Here is a 13,441-nt window from a genome sequence, read left to right on the forward strand (position 1 = left end):
CCTGCCCTTAAAATAATATCATTCCTCCTGACAAAGAAACCCCAACTGCCTGCACTTGCAAAACTTTCATGACTCAAAGCTTTTTCAACCCATCTTTAGGTGAGATCTTGTTATCACTTAGGTGCAGGACCACTCACTCACACAGCATTCCCATTCCCAACCTCTGGAGTGTGCAGATCCCAATCCCAAAGGTGTCTGGGAGAGGACAGGCAGTGACCAGCACCTTCTGCTGCCTCTTCACATGGGATGGGAAGAGCATGGGAAATAATCCATCAGGGATAGGATTATTACAGGGAAGAGAGACAGACTACAAATCCTAACGAAGCCAAGTTATTAGTGCCATTAGTGCCATTACTTAATGAACAACTTGTCTAATTGCACAATTCAAAGGGAACAGCTTTTCAATATATTTCTTGGATGTCCTTACACTGAATAAGTCTGCTAATGGGGTGAATTTCAAACACCCTGCAACTGAAGCTGAGCTAGATTTTTGGCTTGTAGTGTGTCTGGGACACTTTTCCAACAGCAGAACTGAAATTCTCTGCAAATGTACAATTAAAATCCTGCATTAAAAGCTGCTACAGCTTAACCTTATGCAAAAATTTTTGATGGCCCCATTTTTCTCTTTCCTAGAAAAAAAAAAAAAAAATAAATCAGGGGCCTGTGTCAATCTTCAGACATACCAGTTCAGGGCTGAGAACTAGATAGGCAGAAAAATGTTGCTGGGAGTAGGATCTGGCTGTATCTGCTTCCCAACTTTCCCATGCAGAGAAATGAAATGTGGACCCCGGCACCTCGGTGTCTGGCTCCAGCTCTAAAGTGGTTTCCACTGGTTATAGAACATGCTGACAGCCTCTTCAGATAAGTAGGGCAAGGCAAGGGCAGGCAGGCACTTGGCAGCCAGAGTCTCAAGAGTCCTGCTTGCCTGGCTTCAGGAGCAGCTTCTGAACCCCAGCTCCAGCCTCTGTGAACAATCCCTCTGCCCAAGGCACCTGCCCCAGAAATCCCTTTGGCTCATTAAAATCTCCAATCGATAGAGCAGGACACTTGGAAGCCCTCAGATCCATTACTGTAAATGTAGGGAGGATGGGAAGGCACTTGGGGTTGGATGTGAACTGACTTCCATGGCTGGTCCCAAATTCCAAAGGATTTCAAGCTGTCCATCCAGCTATGGATTTTCCACCGTCACACATCATCGTATCCAACAGTCCACAATGCCCAAACTTTCCATGGCATTCATGGAATTTCTGTTCTTTGCCTCTCCTAGGGACAAAATTTCAATGGGATTTAGAGCTCTCACACGGTGATTTTTTTTCAAATGAGGTGAAATCATTACAATGAACTAATTTTAAATTTATTTAAATGCACATTTAGCCGTGCCCTTTCCAGGAGGTGAGGGAGGCAGAGATTTTCAGACAGCTCTGATTTGGAGACAGATGCAATTTTGTCTCTCCCTGCAGAAACTTGCACAAGTGACCATTAGCAAAATTGTCTGTGGAGTCAGGAGGGTTGTACCCTGTTTGCAGGGCTCTCTGATGCTGGGACAGTGCTTCCATTTCACAACTGGGGTGTTGGGTTTGGAAGTGTACAAGTTGCTTCATAGCACTATAAAGCTCTGCTGGAGATAACAATGCTTTGTTTTTATCAAGCAAACCCTCTTGCCCCTATAAAGATGTTCCAGGGAGGTGGGCAGGTGCCTGGAGTAACAGAACCACAGAGTTGTTGTGACTGGAAAAGGCCTTTAAGATCACCATGTCCAAGTGTCAACATCCCCAAATAAAATAAAATAAAATAAAATAAAATAATAAATAAATTATATCCCTGTATCACTGTGCCCATTAGAGCATGTCTTGAAGTGCCTCATCTCCAGGGTCATGGTAATGTTCCTGCTCCAAGATCCCTCAATGCCTGTAATGCTGTGTTGTGACTAAAGCCTGAGTGGCCTGGTGACACAGTGACACTTTTGGGAGAGAAATAAAGCAGGAGGGAATCCAGAGCCTTCAGCACCCCAAGGCTCTGGCAGGGCAATGACCACACAGAGGGGTTTGCTTGTGAATTTGGGGCAGGAGCTGATTCTCTGGATGGTTTCTCCAGGGGTTTAGGACACGCTGGGGCTGTGCTGCTCAGCCAGGACTCTCTCCTGAACAAACACTCCAGAAAGTTGTTGGCAGAGCAGAGGGAGAGGCTGTCACAGGGCATTACTTCCATTCTTGTAATGTGGCTGAAATAGAAGTAGAGGCTCTTTCACACACACAAATTACTCTGGAGCGTAAACATAGCCTAGAGGAGCCCACTCGAATTTCAAAGCTCAGTCCAGCAGCCTGGCACAGAGGTTTGCACACACACACACACACACACACACACACACACACACAAACACTTCTATAATGACAATGAAAAGAAAGCTTCTGAAGCAAAAGAGCTGATAAGTGCTGCTCTGCCTCTTCTCCAAGTAATCCCTCCGCATCCAGCCAGGCAGCCTGAAACAGGGGTGGAAAACAGAGCGTGGGGTGATGTATCTGAAAAATTTCCCTGATCTTGGTGTGTTCAAAGGCTCTGGGCAGCCCTGGACCTCTGTGCTGATGCTAACAGTTAGAGAGATGGATGGCAAGTGCTTCAACCCCATCTCTTGTGAATGAAAGGCAGGTCACAACCATGCAGAGCTGCCCAGGAGAGGCTGTTGGAGGCTGCAGTGTTAATTGAAATTAAAAAGTAACTCAGTATTCAGCTGCCTCTTACCCAGAAATCTGATTCAAGCCAGAAGACCAATATCTTCAGAAAGCTCAAATGAGTCTGAGACAGCTTGGTTCCAGCAGATTGGAGATAATTGCTACTGGCTGATCATCCTAACGTTTCTGCTTTGAACTCACTTGTCAGTTGCTTATTCATTTCCCCCAGACTGAGTCTCCTGCTTTTGGACAGGGAGGGAGCAGGTCCTGGATTGCCAGCACCTCCCCTCCAATTCTTAACAGTTAGATTACTGTAGCACCATTAATCCTTCCAACCAAGAGACCCAAAGGTGGAACAAACCTCACACTTATTGCACAGGAACACGAGAAGAGAGAGGGGCAGAAGAAAAAGCCCAACTGACTTGCCTCTCCCTTGGCTGTTGGGAAAACATGATGGAAAATCATGCTTAAGAAATTTTGTACTCACAACAAAGAGAGTGCTCAAATGTTCAGTTTTTCCTCTTTCAGAGAATCAAATTCCTCTGCTCAAATTCCTCTGTGTTCTCCTGGCCCACAGGTGCTGGGGGGACAGAGTTTGCTGCCACTGTGATGGAGGCAGCAGAGTTGATGCTGTTTAAAAAGTTTATTACATCTCACAGCTGCCACAGAGCTCTCAGGCTTGGGAGGCTTTGCTATTTCCTTCAACATGGGTGTCTAAAGGCTTTGCATATCGTTGAGGAGGGTCTCCTCTCCCTTCAACCTCTCCAAGGATGAAACTTCCCCCCCCTGTTCCCAGGAAGAGGTGTTAATGAGAGCAAGGTGATGGAATGAATCCCAGCCAGCCTGGCAGAGCACTCTGCTCCTGGGCTGTGCAAAGAATGTTCATGGGGAAGTGGTTGAACTGGTTTCTTTCTCTGAAAAAGGGCCTAAGAAGAGCTGGAAGTGTTTTTGTAGAGCAAATGTCAACAATGCAGGACTCTCCCCCTCCTCTCCTTCAGCAGAGATCCAAAGCAAAGAGGCACAGAAGGCAGAATCCAAAGCAGGCTATTTAAATCTCAATTCAGAATTACACTCCTATCAAGGAAACTTAATTATCTGTGTTTTACCATCTTATCTCCAATATGATTTCTCCAAACAAACAGCAGTCTGGAAACAGCCAGTAGATAATCCATCCTATCTCTGGTATCTCAGTCGGGAAAGTCAGGGCCCGGGGCAGCGGAAAGAGGTTGGGGAAAGCCAGGAGAGCCCCATTCCCAAAGAGCCAGGCTGGATGTTTGCCCTGGCATGGGGCAGCATCTCCTGCAGAGCCCCAGGGCTGGGTCTGGCCAGTGTGGAAGGGGCTGGCTGCATGTTGCAAGGCTCTCTGCAAGCTCAGCAAAAGCCACCAGCCCTGGGTTGCTGAGCCAAGCAGCCAGCACTGCAGGAAGAGGCTCTGTGGTGGCTCAGGGTCAAACCCAGCAGCACAGGACACTGCTGCAACCAGATGAGCACAGATGTGGCCTCAGATGCTCCTCTGTGTCTCTGTCACCAATATGAACAGACACCTAAATACCTAAATTCAGAAGGGAGGAATCACAGGTGAGCAGGCACTTGTGGAAATGGTGATGATTTTGGTAAAAAGACTGCTTTTTTCCTTTTTTTCCATGTTCTTCTGAAGGTGAGGCTTTTTTTTTTTTTTTTTTTTTTTTTAATTTCAGGTTTCCCAGTCAAGAGCTGAGAAATTAATTCCTATTCTAATAGTTCAGCAAGCACAAAGTCCAGACCCTGGGTCAAGCATCTCTATTTTTCAGTAAAGATGGGCTCTGTGATGTTGCTGTGAGATAAACAAAGTTTCTGAAAGGAGCCTCAGAGTTGTTCCAGGATGGATAAATTCCCTCAGTTAAAACTGTTCCCCACACAGGGTTGTCAATCCCAAAGCCCTTCCTACAATCCCAGGAGAAGTGCTAACCTAATGCTGGCTCCAAGATCCAGAGGCAAAACTCCTGGTGATGATGACAGCACTAATGACTAATTCTGATAATAATTAAATCTCAAGGAGAACTTTTCACCCCAAATGATACCATAAGTACAAGCTCACATTTTGCAGACAGATGGAACAAAGTGTGGGGAAGTTTTCTGGTGTGCAACATTCCCTATTTTTACCCTTGCCAAAGGGATCCAGGATGGGATAGTCCTGTAGAGCTTGGATAAAAGATGCAGTCTCTGCTACTCATTCCACAAGTGAAAATTCTCTTTAAAGATCAAACTTCAGTGGCTGACAGAACATTTAACCTGTAGCAAACCTGTCACTAACAGGTACAGGGATGCACTGCTCCCAGTCCTGTCCCCAAAATCCCAACAGAGTGAACAAGTTCTGCCAGAGGTAGAAGTGGCCTCCTGCTCTGTGCTTGTTCAGCAAGATCACCCAAATCCTCATCCAAAATCCTTGTGTACCTAGAGGCAGATCTGCCACAAAATCTTCAGAAGGAATTTTCATGAATATAGGTTGTCTCACCCATATTTGTATTTATTTATTTGTTTTCTAGCTGGAAGATGCAAATCAGGAAACGGAAAACAACTTTTTTTGGCCTCGTGCCCAATGCTACCTTTGTACAGAACTGGAATTTGGACCTGCAGTTTTATTTTTTCAGATGGGACAGAGAGCAAGGGAATTCCTCTGAGACTTTCCCAAACCAACAGGCTTCCTAAAAATAGCTGCACAATAGGATTGTTTTTTTGGCCTGAGGTGCATTGCATTTTAATGGCAGCATAGGGAAGGCTCTGCTCTTTATCCAGCAGCCTCTTCACCTGATGAAAGATCATTTCTCAAGAGCCACCACTCCCTGTCCCACTTTAAAGGTTCATTTTCTTGTTTGAGTTTGCAATCTCTGTCATTGTGTTCAGCAGGCATGATAATGAAAGCTTTACTGGAAAGGTGTGATGGCTTTCTCTGCAAGCTCTCCTGATGATGATATGGCAGGATCTTTCCTGAAAAGAGCTCACAGGAATGGAATTTTGGAGAGTCACAAGGCAAGAAGGAAAGGTCTGACAGGCTCTGGATCTTGGCTGCTTTGCCCAGCAACTATTGTCATGCTGAAACTCTGGCAATCTCTTTTTTTAAAGTATTGCAACAGTGGTGTAATGTGTATCAACTCTACCAGAAGTTCCTAAGAGAGAGGTCAGAATGATGCTGGTGCTGCTGTCCCCATCCAGGCAGAGAGGACACCACTGGATCATTGCACATGGCATGGGAAATCTTTCCTGGTTTTTTCCAGATGTTCAAGCTGTTGGTGCTGAGGAGCTCTGGGGTACAGCAGAGGTTTTCCCAAAGGACATGGAGCTGACTTGTAGAGTTTCAAGTCTCCAAGCAAGCAAACTCAGCTCAACAGACAGCAGGTATCAGGCACAGCTTCAGCACAGCCATGTGGTTTGCCTTCTGGCTGGGTTCAAGCACTAAATCATTTGCAGGAATTTTTCCCCAGAACATTAAAACACTTTTTAAAACCCAGGTATACATTCTGGAGGACTCTTGGAGCTCAGGACCACCTGAGCAGCTCTCATCCACCTTGTTCTGTAGCAGCCCAACTTCCACTCCAGTTCAGGCTGAAGCTGTCACCTTTGTCACCTTGCAGAAGATCCCAGGAGCCTGTTCAGGAAGCCCTGGGCTGTCTCTCTGATGGTGGCAAATCCCTCTGGCATCACCACAAGGCTTGATGAGACACATGCAAAGTGTCTCCTCACACTTAGCCTCACCATGTAGGTGTAAAAGGGAAAAAAACTTGTCAGTGTAGAATAACCTCTGAGAGAGGATCAGGAGGCCTTGCTCCCTGATGTACTCCTCAATTTGTTTGCTGTGACCCACCTGAATAGAATTACACAGAAACTCAGCAAGTGGGAGAAATACACAGACCACAAACTTCCATTTTCTTCTTTAGGATGATGCCCAACTCAGGAAGGGTGAGTCCTAAGCCAAGGTTCAACCCATCTTACACAGACATTTCACAAGCTTATGGGTCTGGTCACCTTAGGCTCCCTCCCCAGAAAGTGGAGAGCTGTATCCATCTCCAGTGGGCACTGCCTGAGACCTTAATTACTCTCTAAGATCTTAATTAACCCCTGGAGGTGTTCACCTGCATTCCTGCACTACAGAGGGAGCCAAGAGCAACTACACTTGTACTTCAGGCATTCCATGCAATGAAATGCCTAAAGAAGTGTGGGATGAAGCCACAGAAGTGCAGAACCATGCAATGACTTTTGGTTATTGCCTAAGTTTGGGCTCTTCCCCTGTAGTCAGAGTTCTTCTCACTGCTGAACTTTGCAGGGTAAATCTCTCAGCAGAGGAGCAGCACGTGACAGCCCATGGCAGAGCAGCCAAAACTGTGTTCCTTCACCCCACCTCCCAGAGTCATTTGTCAAACACTTTAAAAAGTCCAACACTTGAAAATCAGTTTATTAAAGCTTTCTGCAAAATCCCTGTTCCTCTGCCTGGGGGTGCCAGGTCCTCTGGTGATGGGTGCAGGACACCAAGCATCATTCCCAACTTTCTACCATTTTAGCTGTGCTGGTTGGGTTGGTACCAGTGCCCTCCTGGTGAAATGGGCTCCCAACTTGATTTTTTGCTGGATTTATCCTCCAAGATCATCTCTGGACTCCCTCCTTGGCTCTGTGCAGCTCAGTGAGGAAAGGATGAGCTCCAGCTGAGCAGTGAACTCTCTTGAACCTGGCTGGAAACCCTTCCCAGTCAAATTGGGCAGACTGGGGCTTTTTGGCATCGAAAGGCTCAGGTCTGCTGCTGGTCCCAGGCACTCCCCAGCCACATGAACCTTTTGGTGCATTGCTGGGCTTTGCTCTACCTGTGGGCTGGCAGGTGGCCACGGTCAGAAGTTCCTCCTCACTGAACTTTTCACCACCATCTCCAAGGAAAATACCCTTTTCATGTGCTAAATGCAGAGTCTCATTCCAAATGTAACAAATTAAAGTGTATGAAAGTTTGAAAATACCTTAAGTGCTAGGATAAGCAAAACTATAAAAAGCTTAACGCCACAAATCAGGGACTATACTGAAAAATCTGGGATTGTCTGGGTGAAGGGATCAGGATTTCTTTGGGCTCTTACTCCCCAGATTAATTCATGATTTGGGAACAAGCACAAGTGGCTTCTGCATGTCTGCTGTTGTTTGGAGGCTTCGGGTTGGTTTTTATTGTTTGGTTGTTGTATTTTTTGGTTGGTTTTTTTTTCCTCTCCAAGCTTTGTATCCCCAGAATGTATTTTAAAATAATCCCTGCTATGAAAATGCTCTTCAGGACTTCCAAAAGAGTTCATTACAGTCAGTTCAGGTTGTTTGCTCCTTCGCCGCTCGCCCAAAGTGCTTTTTTTTTTTCTTTTTTCTGGCGTGTTTGCTCAGAGCTGGTGCCAAAAGATCTGCACAGTGTGCCACTAAAACTTCTGAATTGTGAGCTGCAGTTTGCACAGTAATTTATGTTTGGGTGGAAAGCCCTTTTTCCCATGCAGAGAGGGACAAAAGAACATCTTTACAAAATACTGAGTGTATTTGTGTGAGAGAGAGGCACAGAGCTGCTTCCTTAGCATTCCTCCTGCTATTCACAGCACAGAGATCCAAACCACAGCCACTCATCTTTTTGGTGAACCTAGATTACTTCAGAAAATAATATTACTGCTACTTCCCCTTCCTTGCAGACAGGTGATTTTTTTCTGACAGAATTAGTCCTGGCAGAACACCCCCGATTCATCACGAGTACCCCCAAAATGACATAAAAGTTGTATCTCTTCTGGTCAGGCATTTCTACAAAGCTTGGGTGCTGTAACTTGGAGTTGGTGTTGCTGATCCTAAGAAACCCTCCAGACTCAGCCTGTATTATAAAACACATTTCCTGAAGGTTTCCTTTTTGAGAGCTTATTCTACACAGAACAAAATGATGTGTGAAACGAGTCATGAAGCTGATCATTAAAAATTTAAGATTTATCAACTAAGATAAATTTCTGTACAAACTAAGACACATTTTTGTACAACAACTGCCATGAAGATCAGCCCTGCAAAGCCCCAGCTGGACAACACCTGCATGGCACCAAACCTCAAGGCCTCCTGTGCATCATAGGCAGAGTTTGAAAGCACCTCCAAACCCATTCAATGAACCCACCAGCAACAAGAGTCACACAGTGATTTACCAGAAATGTTTCCTCTTAACTTTAAGTGAGCTTTTATCAGAAGAGCCTCCTGACAACTCCCAAGCCTGTTGGTCCATCCCCACTTAAATCAGGGCCTGACATACAACCCATCCCTGAGCCAAGGCTGAGGGAAGCTGCACATTGCACCATTCCCACTGTGGGACCATGAGGTCTCTTTGCAAAGAGGAATTATCAGGTCAAATTCACTGGATGAGAAGATTTATTCAGCCAATCTGGCAAAGCTGAGGTGGAATGAGAATTGCCCAGGGAATACACAGGAGGAGGAGGCAGAGGCACCAAATGCTTTGATAAGATATCGTTTGGTGATTGGTGCTGGGAACAGAAGACTGGAGCAAGTGGGGAAGTGAAAAAGAAAAAAGAAAAAAAAAAAAAGAATGAAAAAAATTAAAAAAAAAAAAAAAAAAAGAATGAAAAACCCAAAGGGAAAATCAGAAGTAGGAATTTTAAACAGGAAAAGCATGGCGTCAGGACTGGCGGAAGATAACAGAGTGCTCTGCTGAACACACAAACAAACAAAAAATAACAGAGACAAACTGGCAAAACATTCCTCTGGCTGAGTTAACCACTGCTCTGCTACACTCACAGGTCTCCAACCAACACTGTCACTTTGTCACCGCTCCAGCATCCTGCCCTGCTGATAAATTGGAGTGGAAGGGATCTCTTTGCTGTTAAAGGGGCTTGGTAACAAAAGAGCAATGGGAGAGAAATGTCAAGAGCAAGATGAGTAATAGTTCCCCTCCTGTTAAATGAGGATAATACCTCTGACCTCGCCATGAAGTACTTTAAAACTCATTAGGAAAAAGTTCTAGATAAGGGGCAGAGCAAATCACTGTTCCTGCTGGCTGAGCCTTCCCCAGAGCAAGGTTCTCCCATCAAAATCACGTCCAAAACATGATGCAAACAGAGGAGATGACTGATTCCTCCCAGCCTCGGTGCTACAGTCAAATCCTGCAGCTCAGAGGAGCAGCAATGCTCCTTTCCTTCCCAACCCAGCAGCAGGAAAGCCAAACCCCAGGGACAAACCCCAGCCATGGCCCTGCTCCTCCTGTTAGCCATCCTCAGCCAGGCCGTGCTGGGAGTGCTGAGCTGTGCACAGGCTTGGATGGCTTTTGGGGAGGTGGCTGTCACAGCTCTGTCACTGCCTGGCATGGGGTCTGCCTCCCCTGCAGCTCCTCCTGCCTGCTAAATGCTCCTTCTCCCTCACCCTGCAGCTCCATGAATTGTCCCAGCATGTCTAAGCAGACCTCCCAGCTCTTCTCCCAGCACAGCAATGGCACTCCCCATCTTCTGGAGAACTGGCAGATGCCAAGAAAAGATCTAATGGCAACGACTGCTCGTATGATTAAAGTTTGGGTTGCTTTAAAAGACTCAAATCATCTGAAGACCTCCTCAAATAGCCCTGAAGAGATCTGAGCAGCAACCCCCAGCTCCATCAAGCAGGGATGAGGACAGAGTCCACGATCCCCAGGGGAATGTGGAGTTTATTCCAGTGTCTCTAATTGTTCCTAACACACTTGCCCAAATAGCACTGCATTCTCAGGAGATGAGGAGAGGAGGGCTGTTTATACCACATCCAATAACTAAACAGTGCTGGAGAATTATCTTATCTTCCCATCAGGATTGGGATATGGAGGGTTCCTTTGTAAAGCCCAAACGAGCCCCCCTGGAAGTTTTCCCAAACATTGTTTTCCACATTATTTTATCCACGGAAGTTAAAGGGCTCTCTTCAAAGAATGGGAAACGTATCACTTGTTTCTTTTCAGATCTCTGCAAGAAATCATTCCAAGCAGAGAAACCAGTGGAAAGCTGAGGTCCCTCTCCTGTCTGCAGAGGGCTCAGGGTCACTCACACCAGTGGCCATTTTACAACACCAGAGCCTGAAATTGCAGCTGTCAAATACCAGAACCCCATTCCCCATGACAAGAGCTGCAGTTGTGTGCCTGGACAGATCCCCAAAAACCAGGCTGCCACATCAGGAGCCAGGACAGGGAGTGGTGCTCTACCTGTTCAAGCTGTGGCAAAGGTTTGGTTGATGGTAGGAGAGCAAAGGTCTCCTTGCAGGCCTCTGCTCCTTGGTCCTCTGACACCTGGCCACGTGCTCCATCGTTTTACCTCCCCTGCAAGACTGTTCCTCATCTTAATTTAAGAAAAAAAAAATTATATAGGAAGAATCATAAGGGGAAAATAAACAGGGACTTTGAAAAGGTGCTGGTAAATTATTAGGAATAATACTTGCCTATCTACAGCACTTAAACCCACCAGCTCATCACATCCTTTCAGTACTATGTGACTTCCTTATCTCCATATTTATTTTTTTTTAATCTCCATCTTGGTTTTCCTCCATTTTTTTTTTAAGGAAAGGACAACAAAGCAACATAAAATTTACCCCTGTCACCAACTTTTCAGGCGTTTTGGGGGGACAATTTTTCAAAAGTGGCAATCATTTATCTGTGTGCATTCTCCTGATTTTCCATAGATTCCCATCCTTAGTGCCATCAAGTACCTTAGAAAACTTTTGTCTCCTTCTCAGAAGGACTGAGAAACGTGGGGGAAAAAAAAAAAAAAGTAAAAAGAAAAAAATAATAACTATAATGATGAAGAAACAGGAAAAGCCATTATATACAGTAATAAAAAGACTGCTTCCCCCCCTCTTCAAAACACGCTCATATTATCTTAGCAACCAGAGCAGCAAAGCAGATTTTACCAGAGGAATTGTATAACCATTCCTAAAGAAAGGGGAAGGGGAAAGCATTTGTGCCTTGCTATGTTTTATGACGTGAGAGCTGATATGATTTGCTGAAGCTGAGGCTGCACATAGAGAGCCAGAGTGAGGTTCACACTCATTGTTTTTGCATTTTGGTGCCTATATGCTGCAGGGCGAGGTAGTTTCCTACTGCTGGTGTTTGAAGGGCCTGAAACCATAATAGTCTCTCTGTAACATTCCCAAATGTTGACACGTTTGGTGCCTGTTTTGTCAAGTAAACCTTTGCAATCTCCTTCAGAGTTGTCTAGGGTGCCCTAAATTAGTTGTTCTTGCACTTCTACTCAGTACTTTCTGCCTGCCTTAATAAAAAGCCCTTCAGGAGAAATATATATATATATATACATTAAAAAAAAAAAAAAAAAGCCCACAGAAAAGTCTTTCTTGCTATATAAAGAGCACACTCAGGGCTCAAGCCCTTGGAAATGCTCTGTGGCTCTCACATTCCATAACCTGGGAGGTGGGAAGGGTTAAATGAGATTTACAACCCTTTGGAGCAATTATGCAGCTCTGCAATTTAATGGTAATTCCAGAAAGAGCATCTCTGAACAAGACAGACATGTTGGGAGAGCCACTCACAGGAAGCTCTTCAGGCAAAACATTACATATGCTGTTAATTAGGGTCATTGACTCCTCTGCTCCACGATCTTATCAAGGATGCTGAGGCAGAGTCAGCACTCCCTGCTCAGCCCAGGAGTGCAGGAGAGGACCAGAGTGGGATGGCTTGGAGAGGCTGGGCCCTGGATGGAGAACCAAGCCCTGTTTGAGTTCATAACACAAGTTTTTGGGTTTTTTCCCCTGCTTTTTTATAGCTGAAGGACTGTGGGCACCAAGATCTTTGACCAACCAAGTTTTGCTTGAACTGTGCAAGCTTTTTTTTTTTTTTTGCTTGCAGCTCTACCTGGGCAGTGAAGCAGCTTTGCTTTCTGCCTGTCAAGCTCCAGCAGGCTGCTGAAATGCTTGGGTGACAAACGTGGCAGGAGGAAGTTTCAGGCTAAACAAGAATCCCTTTTCCTTGCATTTTCACCCCTTTTACTGCCCCGAGAGGTTGCTGTTTACACAGGGGTTCATCAAACATCACCACACAGCTTAAATTTGGGGCCCAGGGTACCTGCCAGTTCTCCTTACAAGCAAAGTTTGAGCCCTAATTGCTGGGACTGGGCTGCTGACTGCTTAGCATCTGAATAATGAATTACTTATCTTTGCTGTTGAGGCAGAAATGTATTAGGCATTACTAACCCCAGCCTCAGATTCTTTGACTTGGTTCCAGCTGTAAACATTCAACAGGAAGAGGTTAATTTTTTGATTTGGTTAATATAAATACTGAAAGGTTCCTTGCTTCACTGTCCCACATCACTGCAACATACATTCTGTAATTAGAAGCATATTTTTGTGATTTCAAGGTGGATTTTGCCAAACCAACAAAAAGCATCAAACTCCGACGTTTCTGCCAAAAATACCCACTGTATAATTTATGCCAAATCAACAACAACAAAAAAATCTTCTTTTGTCCTTCCCAAACCACACTAAAGAACAGCCTGTTAAGAAGCCCAAATGTTAAAGTTCAAAAAAAGCCCTCTATTATACAGCCTACAAGATAGGGAGGGAGGAATAACAAACCCAACTTGATGCCATTTCTGCAGGATGGAAGCATCAGCATCTCTGTCCCCACCAGCAACAGGATCTCTCTTTAACTCCCTTTTTCCCCCCCCTTCTCTGCCCCACACACACTTCTGCCTCTTTCTGCTTTTTTTTTTTTTTTTTCCTAAAGCTTACTTAGCATCTGGAATGTGTAGGCAGCAATCCATGTGTTTGCAGTAAACTTT

Source organism: Heliangelus exortis, chromosome 11 (assembly GCF_036169615.1).
Source record: "Heliangelus exortis chromosome 11, bHelExo1.hap1, whole genome shotgun sequence".
Classification (NCBI taxonomy): Eukaryota; Metazoa; Chordata; class Aves; order Apodiformes; family Trochilidae; genus Heliangelus; species Heliangelus exortis.